Source organism: Zophobas morio, unplaced genomic scaffold (assembly GCF_036711695.1).
Source record: "Zophobas morio isolate AGI-343-1 ecotype UQ-CSIRO unplaced genomic scaffold, CSIRO_AGI_Zmor_V1 ptg000077l, whole genome shotgun sequence".
Classification (NCBI taxonomy): Eukaryota; Metazoa; Arthropoda; class Insecta; order Coleoptera; family Tenebrionidae; genus Zophobas; species Zophobas morio.
In genome coordinates, this window is record NW_026972182.1 from 1 (window position 1) to 14,511 (window position 14,511).

The 14,511-nt window shown below is 15.8% G+C and overlaps 1 long non-coding RNA gene across 1 annotated transcript; it reads left to right on the plus strand.

Annotated features, from left to right (window-relative positions):
* The first annotated feature begins 4,188 nt into the window (after nucleotides 1-4,188).
* Nucleotides 4,189-13,074, plus strand: LOC135143903 (uncharacterized). The gene is made up of 5 exons (XR_010282939.1): nucleotides 4,189-4,268; nucleotides 6,462-6,507; nucleotides 10,148-10,187; nucleotides 11,792-11,847; nucleotides 13,025-13,074. It is a non-coding gene; the product is annotated as an uncharacterized LOC135143903 (long non-coding RNA).
* Nucleotides 13,075-14,511: the final 1,437 nt, after the last annotated feature.

Sequence of the window (14,511 nt, forward strand, 5' to 3'; positions counted from 1 at the left end):
AAAAAGTTTAATTTATAATAACAAATAAATAAATTATTTACCCTATAAAAAAAGTTTATTATTATATAAAAATATAAAAAACGCATAAAAAAGTTTATCATAAGATAAAACATTTATAAATAAATTTATTATATAAAAAAATAGAACATTGAAATTATTATTATATAACATTATATCGCATAAAAAAGGTTTATATTACATAAAAAATATATATAAAACGTACAACAATTTTTTAATATATAAAAAAGATAAAATTTAAATAAAAACGTAAAATAAAGTTTTAATATTATATGGAGAAATTAAAAAGACATAAATTGTTTGATAAACTAATTCTAAATTAAAAAACAGAACAATAAATAATTAAAAAAATAGTTTTTAAGTTTAAAAAATAGGTAAAAATAAATTTTCTTTTAAATATTAATTAAATAAACAAAAAGTAGTTTAAATTAAATAATAAAAATAACAAATCTTTCAATCAGGTAAAAAAGTAATAAAAAGCTCAAAAAATAAATAACTTTGTCCTTCATTCTAACAAGTGTGTTATAAAAAATAGAAGCTCCATAATTTTTTTGAAAATTTGCAATATTTTTTGGGCCAGCTGCTCTCATTATTAAAGAATAATGACTTGAAGTATATAAAAAATAATTTATTCTTAGAAATTTATATAATAGATTCTGAACAAAAATGTAATCAGCTCTAAAAACATAAATGAAAAGTTTAAAATATAAATTTTTAAAGAATACTCGGAATTTCTCTTAAGATTATCTTCGTGGAAAGATAAAGAATCCTTTACTACAAAAATGAGATCAATCATATTATCCTAATTAAAATTAAAGGGATATTACTTTAAAATTTTAGTTTTATTACTAAATAAATTCCTTGTTAAAGTTACTGAGTTGTTTAAAAATTCCTGAGCCATAAGCAAAAGAAAAAGAAATAAGTTTGAAATTAAAAAGCTTATAGACATCTTCAAGTAATTGAGAATTTACAAGAGAATTAAATTTGCAGTGGCTTTCACATGATAAGGTTCTAATTGAATTAAAAAAAACTTTTTTTTAAAAAAAAAAAATTATTAATTTTATTAATGAAAACGTTTTTAATTTTAAAGTAAAGAAGGGGAAAAAAAGTTTTCTTGAGCTCGCTAGGCACAAGGCTGCCTTCAAGTTAAGCATAACTTTTCATTGTACTGTAAAAGTTTTTATAAATAAATATCTTTTTATCTGGTAAAAAGTTTTTTTTTTACCTTATTGTAATTGTATTAAAGTCAGCACGTGCAAGTTACAGTTCAGCTTTGAACCTAAAGAGAAAACTGATTTACTTTTAACAAAACTTTTTATTTTACTTGCAGCTATACTAATTCCCGTTTGTTTTATTTTTAAAATAATATTAATATAAAGATGAAGATATCATTAATATTTAACAGAAACACTATAATCTTAGAATTGTAGTTTGTTACATAAAACTAGAAATAAAGAAATATTGTAAACAGTTGAAAAATTATATAAATTTTTTTAAAAAAATTTTTTAGTATTGTTTTTTCGATTCAGTAATAGCTTATTAATATTACCTATTACTAGGATTTATAAAATTACTTATTAAAAACCTTCTAAGAAAAGTTATCCTTTTTTTGTTTTAATTTAAGTTCAGTAACATTATTATGACCTTACATGCTTTCTATAGTTAGAAAAAAAATTGCTTTCAACATTCAGTAATAGCCTATTTATATTGCTTATTATATAGTTTATGAAAAGAAATACTGTTTATATTATTATTAAAAAAATCTATTTGGTCTTTGCTTACGCAAGTATTAAACATTTTTTTTAAATACCTTATATGACTTTTTAAAGGCGTATTTATATTATTTTTTGTATATTACAAAAAATTATTGTTAGGTTTTTATACTTTATAAAACGAAAATGTTTTTTTTTAGTCAATAATTTTTGTCAAGTCAAAAATTATTATTTATATGGCTTTAAAGAATTCTAAATTCTCTCTAGCCACTTTTAATAACCAGCCGTAAATGGTTTTTAAAAGTTTATTACTAAACAGTTTCATCAAAACAACTTCAATAACTACTGAATTTCTCCAGAAATAATTTAGTGGCATAGAGCATTAAGAAATTTAAATAGATCATTATCAGCTTATTTCACTACGAAAACTAGGAAATAGTTAAGGGAGCGCTGCATACTTTTTATTATTAAATAAAAGTTAAAAGTGCAACAACTTTACTATTTGGAAAAAAAAAATTAATTTGCTGTAAATACTCTTTATTATTATACTAAAACTTTAGTATTAACATTCCACCTATTACTCTTTTTAACCATAAATTAACTTTTGTATGACTTGAATTAATAGTTAATTCCCCTATAAGCATACTAAACTTTTTACTAAATATTCTTTCTCTACTTATAAAAATAGCTTTTCATTAATAAATAAATATTAATTTTCTTTTTTACATGCTAAACTTTTTACTCCTTTCTATTTTTAAAAATAATTTACAATGATAAGAATAATCAACTTTCCTTTTTACTTGCTAAACTTTTTACTTAATACTTCTATTCATAAAAATAACTTATACATTGAAAATAATAATTAACTTATTTTGTTTTACATACAAATTTTTTTCCTTATTATTCTTTTTAACCATAAAAATAACTTTTACTAAGAAAATGCTTAGTAGTTTTCTTTTATAATTCTAAACTTATTTACTTGACATTCTTTTTAATTATATAAATAACACTTACTTTGAAAATAATAATTTTCTTCTTTCCATTTAAACCTTTTATTTTCTAATCAAACACAGTTTACATAAAACTCATGTATTAAAAAAGTTTTTAGTTACTACTAAACGACGGGAATTTTACTTCATACTTTTATCGCCGCAGCGTATTAGTGCATGCAATTCGCTTCTACGCTTCAGAAGAACTTCATATACCGTTTCATTAACTTGCAGTTCTACAAGTTTCATGCCCTCTCTCTATGAATATATTTATTTTCTACTAAAAAAATGTCTCTAAACAAATTTATAACCAACTTTTTAATTTCTAACGAAGGAGGAAAGTTTAAAAATTTAGTCAATGAATTTAAAAAGAAATTTAATAATAATACTTTACTGGATTTATCCTTAACTTTGGTGTCTTACAAATTTTTTACCTCCTTTTTATTAGTTTAAATAATATATTTTTTTCTTATAGAGCTACCTTCTTGATGAAAATAAAGAGTTTTCTCTTTCAATATTGTCCCGTTTATGCGCTTTGCTTATACTTTATTATTTATATGATATATCTAATATAAAGCAACATCCCTTTTTATATGTGATTCTTCAACTTTATCAACAGTCGAAATCAAGTTATTTAATTTTTTAATTTTTAAAATCTTTAAAAAATACAATTGACTGTTTTTAATTTTCAATAGACATTGAAAAATTATTTATTCTTTTTTTTCTTGATTCGAGTTTGAAACACTTTTTAAATTATTCTCCCTCTCAAGTTTTAAACTATTTAGAAACTGTTACTACTATTTCTGACAGTCTAAATAATAATAACAATAACAACAATGATGCAAACTCATCTAATATTGATACTATTAATAATATCAATAACAATACAACTACAACAGCTACCACTAATAATAATGATAATAATAAAATAATTTCTGAATTACTTTCTATTCGCGTCCTTCTGCTGATTTAATTAAGGAGTTGACCAACTTTTGTTCCGCTAGAAAAGTATAAAATATATATTATCACTATAATTTTTGTTGTACTGAAAATATTTTTTAATCAAAATTATTAACAAAACCTTAACTTTTAACCTTAACTTTTAAGTATAAATTTTTATTATATAAAGAAATCTTGATATTGCAGAATATTTTCTGGTTATTAATTTTTTTTTTATTTTAATGTATTTTTTTGAAATAATTTTTTTAACTTTCTTTTAATTCTTTAACTATTTAGTTCAATTTTATATGCATATTCAATTAATCTATAAAAATTAAACTTTTTATATATTCTCGTTAAATATACTTTTGTTATTTACAAAATCTTTTTGGTTGAAAATAAATTTTTTTACATTATTTTATTAAATATATAGAATGCTTACTTTTTATAAAAATAATGTACTATAACTATATCTCTTTACAAGAAAAGATAAGATCAATTAATTTTACTTATGCAGATATTTTTTCTAGAGATTATATGAATTATACTTTAAAGATTCTGAAGATTTAAATAATTACGTTAAAGAAAATATAATTTTGGGGAAAACAAGGTTTTTTAAAATTTTTATAATTTTATCATAAAATTTTGTTCTTGTTGAACAATTTTTTAAATTATTTGCTTTAATTTAATCTAAAATACTTTTACCTGTGTAAGAAATTCAATTTCTTTCAACTTTTTATTAATTAATTTGTAATTTTTTATATATTTTATTAATTTTAAATTACTTTTTTATTATGTACAATCCAATTTTTAAAAAATACTTAAATCTTTTAAAACTTTTTAGTTTTTAATAATATTTTTGTGGTTTATTTTATAATTAATTTTCTTAATTCTAATTTTCATAATATTTTTTTTATTGTTTTTTTTTAAGTTATACATTTAAATACTTTTTTAATCTTTTATATAAATTTATTAAAATTTTTTATAATATATTGCAATAATTTAATTTATATTAACTTTTTTATAATAAATTTCTAATACTTATAAACTTCATATACTTTTTAATATTTTATGTAGTTTTATTAAAACTTTTTTGTTTTTTTAAATACTTTTCTTTGTGTTGATTATTTTATAATTAATTTGCTTTAATAAATTATATCCGATTATTCTATTTAATAACTTTTTTATAATTTTTTTGTAATTTATAAATTTCATAAATTTTTTTTTTGAATTTTCATTAAAACTTTAGTTTATTTATAAAAATTTTTGTTTGTGTTGATTATATTATAATTGATCGCATCAATTTATTTTAAAAATTAATTTTTTATTAAAATAAATTTTATATACTTTTAAATATTTTTGTGGTTTTTTTTTCCTTTTTACTTTTTCATGGAATTTTTGTTCGAGTTGAATATTCTATAATTGATTTGTTCTAATTAAAAATAAATTTAATTTGTTTTTCTTTTTGCATTAATTAATTTTGTTAGTTTGTAAAGTTTATTAAATATTTTTATTATTTATAAAAAGTTTAAGTAACCTTTTTTATTTTACATAGTTTATATACTTTTCTAACAATTTTCTAATTTATAAATTTGTGACACCCCTCTTTTGCAAGATTTATAGTATATAAAAAGTTGAACCGCACACCTTTTTTTGTAGTTTCATAATATTTATGTTTTTTAACTTCTATATTAAATTAAAATTTGAATTATTATTGATTTATAAAAGATTTATAACGAGAAATTAAATAATAATCAAAATTTTGTTTTTCTTTAATTTTTCTGTAAAACAAAATAAAAAAAAAGGTTTGCTGAATTTGTGAATAAAATAAATAAATAAATAGTTTAAAACGAAATAAAATGTAACAAAATTAAAAAAAAAGTATTAATCTATCTAAAACAATAAAGGAAACTACTATTTTCTTGCTTTTCATTGGTGAGGGCATTTTAGCCAATCAATTTTTCTCACGTTTTTTATTGGACGAGCTTAAACAATAAACAAATGTTGATATAACTAACATCCAAGCAAAAGGCCGTCCCACATGGTTTGCCGGTGACTTAAGTCCATTGTTTTTGGAATAATCACGAACGAGAAACACGTGGTGTTCGTTCAATTTTTTTAAGGAAGGAATATAGCATTAAAAAAGTGCGCAATATTTAATAATCTCCAATAAAAAAGGTTATAAGTAGTAAGTGATTTATTGTTATGAAAATTTATTAAAAGTAAGGGCAAAAATAAAATTTATAGATGTAATAAAATATTCAATAAGAAATAAAAATAATATAAATTTGTTGTAGCAAATTTTTGATATGTAAATAAAATTATGATTAATTTAAATTAATATAAAGTAAATTCAAGTATAAAAAAATTACAAATTATATATAAAAAGTTGTAAAAAAATACAATATTTATTGGTATTTTTTATAAGAAAATATTATATCTTTTAATTTTTTATATAAAAAGTAATAATTTTTCAATATTTATAAACAAGTAGTTAAAACTTTTGATATTTATATATATAAAAAAAGTATTATAGAAAAATTATTTATTAATATAAATATTTATAATAAAGTAAATTTTTGTATATTATAAATAAATATGAAAATATTATTTTATTGTTATAATAAATAAATAGTAGTTATTTTTTATATTTTATTTATTATTGAATAATAATTACAATTAGTAAAGTTTTGTAAAATTCTTATTTTCTCGGCAAATTATTATTATATTTTTTATTATTATTGTTATTATTATTATTAATAACTTTACTTATTACTTTTAACTTTTAATTTTTTTTAAAAAGCGAACTTTCGAATACTAAAAGTGATCGGAAATGCAATCTTGGAGGAGTTCGTTATTATTATTATTATAAATGTTTAAAGCAAGATAATATATTAATGAAAAACAAAAATTTCTTATTATTTTTATTAAAAAAATTTCGTAAAATAAAATAAAATTATTTTATTATAATTATATCAAGTAAAGTTTATATTATAGTAATTTTTTTACTGTATATAAAAATAATATACTTTTATTTTTATTACTTATTATTAAAATTTAAAATATATTTTTGTTATTATTATTATTATAAATTTTATGCTTAGTTAAAAATATATTATAAAAATATTTATTTTACTAAAAGCAAACTTTTTTTATTATTATTATGAATATTTTAAAAAGTTTAATATATATTAAAAAACTATTTTTACTCATTACTTTAATTATTATTATCAAGTTTATAATATATTTTCGTTATTATTATTATTATGAATATTTTAATAAAGACAATAATAAATTATAATTTTATTGTAAAAGTTTTTTTTTATAAGTTTATACAATATTTTTTGAATTGTACTAAAAAATAATACTTTTTTTCTTATGGTTTATTGTTACTATTATAAAAGTTTTGGTTTAGAACAAAAAAATAACTTAATATTATTTTTTCTTCAGTTTATAACTTTTTACTTTTTGATATAATTTTTTTATTTTACTTTACAAAAGCATAACTTTTTATTGTTATTATTATTTTTATTATTATTATACAACTTGTAATTTATTTATATCAAAATAAATATTTGTAATAAAAAAATATACTTTTTATGATTATTTACTATTTAGTATATAATTTACTGTTCGTGTTACTATTATTATTATAAAAGTTTTCTTTTGTATAAGGAAGATACAACTTTTTTCTTATTACCTTTTATTATTATATTAAAAATTTTTTCTATAGAAAAATATAGGTTGTTATATAATAATTATTATTATAATAATTTTTTTATCAGAAGAAATTAAATCATTATTCATTTTCTGACTTTTTTTATGTATTAAAAAAAATTATTTATCATCTTTTATTATTTATAATATATTATATTATATACTATTTTCTTAATAAAGTTTATATACTAATAACTTTTACCATTTATAAATTTATTATTATTTTTATATATAATTGTGATGAAGTTTATTTTATTCATAAACTTTTGTTATTATTACTATTTTACAATAATCCTGAAGTGTTTATTATTTGGAATATTAAAAGCCTTTTTTATTTTTCTTTTATTATTTAAAAAAACTTTTATTGTTTATTATATAAAATAATATAATATATTTTATTTCTCTTTTATTATTAAAAACTTTATTATTATTATTTACTTATAAATATTTTATTTACTTTTTATGATAATAAAAATGTGAAAACTTTTATTTATTATCAATTTTAAGAAAATTTATTATTATTTTTAAAGAATCTTTAATGTTTTGATTATAACTTACGAATATTTTATTATTATTAGAAACTTTATTATGAATATTTTTTTTATATTTAATATTTAAAATTTTAATTTTTCTTTTCATATTAAAAAAGATGAAAATTTTTGTTTATTATATTTATAATTTAAGAAATTCTTATTATTTACTTAATATTATATAAATTATTGTTATTACTTCAAATATATATATTATTATTAATTATAATATTTATTAATATTATTTACTTCAATATATAATAATTATTATTATTAACTACTTTTATATTCTCTAAACTTTTATTATTTTATTAATAATTATTATTATTTACTAAACTTATACTCCTTTTACTGTAATAATTATTATTTATAATTTATTTATTTACTTTTTACTATTTACCTTAATATAATCCAAATTATTATTATTTAGTATATTTATTAATATTTACTTTTATATATTTAAACTTTTATTATTTATATAATCACAATTATTATTATTACTAATTAATATTGAATACTTTAATATTAAACTTTTATATATAAAATATTATTACTATTTACTTTTGTATTATTTATACTTTCAAATATTATAAACTTTTATTATTGATATACTTTTCAATAATTATTTATATTTGTTATATAAAGTTTTATTTTTTAAGACAATTCTTATTATTTACTCTCCTATTATTTAACTTTTACTTTGTTTATAATAATAATTAATAATAATTACTTTTATGTACTATAGACTTTTATTTTTTTTATATCATTATATTTATTTATAATGGTTATGATTCACTTTTCTATATATAAACTTTTATTATAAAACTTATTAATTATAATATTTATTAATATTTCCCTTTATATAATATAAACTTTTATTTTCTTTACACTCCCCATTATTTGTTTTTATTTGTTATAGAAACTTTTATTACTTTTATAATCAATTAATGTTATAATATATTTTCATGGTAAGTAAACTTTTACTCTTATTATTTTTGATTATGTGAACTTTTAGAATTTTTTTAATAATATTTTTATTATAGAAACTTTTTTATTATTATTTTTTGATTAATTTATTAAACTTTTAATATACTTTTTATATTATTTAAGAAAACTCCGAAAGCTTTACTTTTTATATTAATGTTACTTTTTATGTTAATGTTAGTATATATCATTATATATATTGTATAAAACTTTTATTTTTTGTATTTTTTTTTATTATAAAAAAATCTTTTAGTTTTTTTCTTTATAATACTTTATAATATTTTGTTGCACACTTCTTATCAAAACTTTTATTCTTTTTATTTTTATATAAAACTTATTTTTCTATACGTTTTATTATAAATACTTGAGAATATTTTATAATATTTTTTTATAATATTTTATTATATTTTCATAAAAACTTTTATTTTCTATATTATTTTCTGAACTTATTTTATATATATTTTTTTAATATCATTTTTTTATATTATTTTATTACATATTTTTTTTAAAAACTTTCATTCTTTGTAATATTTTATAAAACTTTTTAAAAATTAATTTTTTATTATAAATACTTTAAAAAAAAATTCTTAATATTTTTTTTATATTTTTTATAAAACCTTTAATTTTTTATATTTTTATTATTATAAAACTTTAGAATTTTTTTTTCTTTATAATATTTTTATAAAATCTCCATTATATACTATTAAAAACTTTTTTCTTTTATTATTTTATAAAACTTTTTATTCTTTTTTTTATTATAAAAACTTTTTATAGCTTTTACTTTCTATTCTATTTTATTTCTATTTTGGTATAAAAACTTTTATATTCATTATATATTTTTTTTTATTAAACTTTATATATTCAATTTTTTTATTATAAAAACTTGAGTTTTTTTTTTATAATTTTTTATTATATATTTTTTATAAAAACTTTTATTTTTTATATTATCCTATAAAACTATTTATATATATGTTTATTAGAAGAACTTTTAGGATTTCTCTATATTATTATTATAATATTTTATTATATATTTATTATAAAAACCTTTATATATATATATATTATCATAAAAAAATTTTAAGTTTTTTTCTTTATATTATTTTGTAATATTTTATTATTTACAAAAACTTTAATAGTATATTTATTTTTTAAAACTTTTTTTATATTTTTTTTTATTATAAAAACTTTTACTCTCTATTTTATTTTATTTATAATTTATTTTAAAAACTCTTATTTTTTTATTTAAAATTTATAAAAGGGAGCGTTAAGCCACGAGGAAATTTCCAGTGTTCAGCCGGGTTTTCCTTTTTTTTTTATTGGAAAAAATCTTTTTTTATAATAATTATATTAAAATTTATAAAAAAGTTTTTTTTTGTGAAAGAAAGTAGAAAAACTTTTTTCTAATGTGAAAAACGTGTGAAAATAGTTTTATTATAGAAAAAAATCTAAAAAAATTTATTAAAAGTTTTATAAAATAGAATAGAAAAACTTTTTTATTACATAAAAGAACGTATAAAACAGTTTTATAATAAAAATTATAAAAAAATTATCAAAGAAATAAAATAGAAGAACTGTTTTATAAAGAGAGAAAGTGTAGAAAAAATTTTTAATAATAGAAAAAATATAAAAAAAATTCATTAAAAAAAAAAGTAAAAAAAAAAATTTTACTGTAGAAAAAATCAAATTTTTTGTTAAAGTTTTATTTTATAATGGAAAATAAAAAACTTTTTATATATAAAAAATTAAACAAAAAAAGTTTTTATATTAAAAAAAATTATAAAAAAATATTTTAAAGATTTTCTATATAAAAGAAAATAGAAAAACTTTTTTTATAAATTTTTTGTGGAGAAAAAAATTTTTTTTCCAAGTTTTATTATTATGAAATTTTGATAATACTATTATTAGAAATAATTTTATTAATAACACCTAAATTATATTATTAATAGGGAAAATTTTATATTAAAATAATAATAAGAAGAAGAAGAAGAAGAAGAAAATATATAAAAAAATAATAATATATTAAAATAATTTTTTCTTATGCCAAACAGTAAAAATTTTATATAGAAATAAAAATAATTATAAGTAAATATTTATGAATAATAATAATATCAATTTTAAAATAATTTTTTTTAATTTTTTTATTAATAATAATAATAATAAGAGGATTATATTATAATATAAAATATTAATCATTAGTAAAAATATATAGAAATAATAACAATAATAAGTAAAGTATATATATGATAATATTATATAAAAACATTTTTTTGATTATTTTTATTGATAGTAATAAGTAAAAATTATATTTAGAAATGATAATAATAAGTAAATATATATAAAAATAATATTAATTATTTAATAATTTTTTCAATACTAATATTTAAAAAAATGAATAATATTATAACTAATTTTTAATAATTATAAGTAAATGTAATTATTATTATTAACGATAATAAGTAAAAATTTATAAAAAATATTAATAATTAATTTTATAGAACAATATTAAGTAAATATATAAAATAATCATATTATTTCAATATTTTATTAATAATAATTATTATATATTTTATTTAAACATAATAAGTGAATATACTATCTTTTAAGATTATTATAAATATAAATTTTATATAGAAACAATAATTTTAAGTAAATATATATATATTTTTTTTGATAGTAATAATTAAATTTTATTTCTAAACATTTTATACTATATACTAAAAATATTAAATATAATAAACTTTTAAAATAATAATAAAATATATAAAGAAAATATTATTATAAATTTATATTTATTAATAACAATAAGTAAATATTTATTATTAATGTAAAAAAGTTTACGGTAAAAATATTATATATAAAATATTTATATTTATAATAAATTTATTATTATTATTTTGTGCAGATCCCGAACTTTTTAGAACTTCGCTTTCCCGAACGTTAACTCTTAAAGAGCAGAAAGTAAAGCATCTTATCACTTTTATTATCATAAAAAAACTTTTATTATTTTTTTATTATTATAATTTTCACTATTATTACTAGTATCATAAAATATTTCTTATTATTATTCGTTTTATGAAACTTTTTATATTATTATTATTTTATTTTTAGAACTTGTTAATATAATTATTGTATTTAATTATTGTATTTATTATAATCTATTATTCGTATTATTAACTTTTTAATAATATTATTATCTAAATTTTCACTCTGTAATAAATTTTTATTTTATTGTTATTGTGTTATTTGTAATCACAATAATTCGTAATATAAAACTTTTCTATTATATTTTATTATTTTTATTATTATTATTCGTATTATAAATTTTTTTTATATTACAATTTTACAAGTTATTATTTTTTATATAAAAACTTTATATTATATTTATTATTATTATTAATTTTTTTATAAAACTTTTATTGGTTATTATAAAACTTTAATTTTCATAATTCGATGATAAAACTTTTTTATATTATTATTTTAATTTCTATTATTCTATTATAAACTTATTTTTTATTATTATTAAAATTATAATTATTATTCGTATTAGAATACTTTTTTTTATATTATCCTTTTGATTATTATTATATGATAAAACTTACTTAAACTATTATTATTGTTACAATGATTCGTACTATAAAACTTTTTTATGTTATTATTATTATTCGTATTTATTTCAACATTTTTATATGAATATTATTATTTTAAATATCGCTTTTTATATTTTTTATTATATCAATTATTATTATTTTCTTTACTTTTTTATATAAACATTAATATTATATTATTCGTCTTATAAAACTTTTTTATATTATTATTTTAATTATTATTCGTTTCATAAACTTTTCTATATTAATATAAATATCATAATTTGTTTATAAAGTTTGTTATGGTTTTATCTATTATTATTATTTTCTTGTAATTATATAAAATTTATAATCGTTTTATAATTTTATTCTACTTTTTATAATTATTATTTTTAATTTTTTATTAATTTATAAATAATATATTTATTTAGAGACCTTAAGAATTTTTTTACTTATAATCATGATAATTATTAATAAACTGTTAAATTTTAAATAAATATTAACTTTTTGTATTTTACTTTTGTTCTTATTTATTTTAATATTTTTTATAGGAAGTAAAAGAATATCTTAATAAACTTCCAGCTGGATTTATACAGAACCAGTTTTTTTTATATTTTTTTAAAAAAACTTATAAAAGTTGAGAAAAAGCTTATAGATTTTAAATAAAATAAAGTATAATAATAGTAATAATATGAAGGGCGTTGCGTAAAAATATTATACGCCTATTGGTTTTGTCGTGGGTTTTTAGTAAATAATGAGTTGTTCAGGCCAAATCACATCTAAGCGTTTGATTTTTGGGGGACTGGCCAATCGGTATTATATCTTTTTGCAATCGGGTGCCAATTATTATTAATTTTATACAAATTATTAATGATGTGTAAACGGGTACCGAAACTCTCGTTGCCCCTTATTATATATATAGTTAGTATTATTATAAATATTATTATTTTATATACTATTATTAAAAATTTTATTATTGTTATTATTATTACGATTATTATTATTATTGTTATTATTGAGCAGAATTCCTCCCGAAAAATTATCGCAACTAATAGAAAATAATCCTTCAGTTGCTTATGAACTACTACTAAAAGTTTTTGACTCTAATAAAACACTCGGGTAAATTTTACTATAGTTAGTAGCTTTTAGGTTTTTTGGTAGAAATTAAATTATTTTATTTATAGTATTTATTGGATGGTTATTAAGTTACACTAGTATATTTTGCGTGGAACCTGCTAATCATTTTTTATAAACGTGTCTTGTCTATGGTGATTCGGTTGTTTATAAAGTTCCAATTTTTAGTTTTTTTTTACTACCTTGGAAGATTATTGTTTGATGTTATTTAAATTGTCCGCGTGCTTTAGCGCTACTTCTTTCTGATACCGAAACGGTAACTCGACATCATTTATTATTATTGGCATGAAAAAACTTGTAAAAAATACCCGGTTCTCTTATTTCCTCAGTATATATTAAAATGCTCTCATTGCTTAAATGAGCTTCTACCGAATAAACCCGTATGGCATTATTTGGTAGATTGTCTTTCAATAAGCAGCAGAATAACCGCGTAATAGACAACCTTTTAACAGCAATTTTATTACATGTTAATTAAAATTAACACAGAAATTTCTTTAGAATTTGAATTTGAATTTAAAATTTTTTATTAAATTAAAAAATTGAATTTTTTTTGTTTGAAATTATTTTTGTTTGTAGCGAGATTTATAAACTTTTATCTTTTTATAGATTTTTCGGTTATTTATATTTAGTTTAATTTTTTTAAGTTTATAATAAATTTAATTATAAAATTTTACACAACTACTTCATTCTAATATATTATTTTAATTAAATAATAATGAATAGATTTATTCAAAGTATTGATAATTTACTATAATTTTTTTGTTAGTAAAAAATTAATAGAGACTTTTAACGATTTACTATAATTTCCTTGAATAATACAGGATAGTCCTTATAATTTACTATAATTATAATGTATTAGTAATAATCTAATCAAATTTATTTAAAGTTATAACAATTTATTATA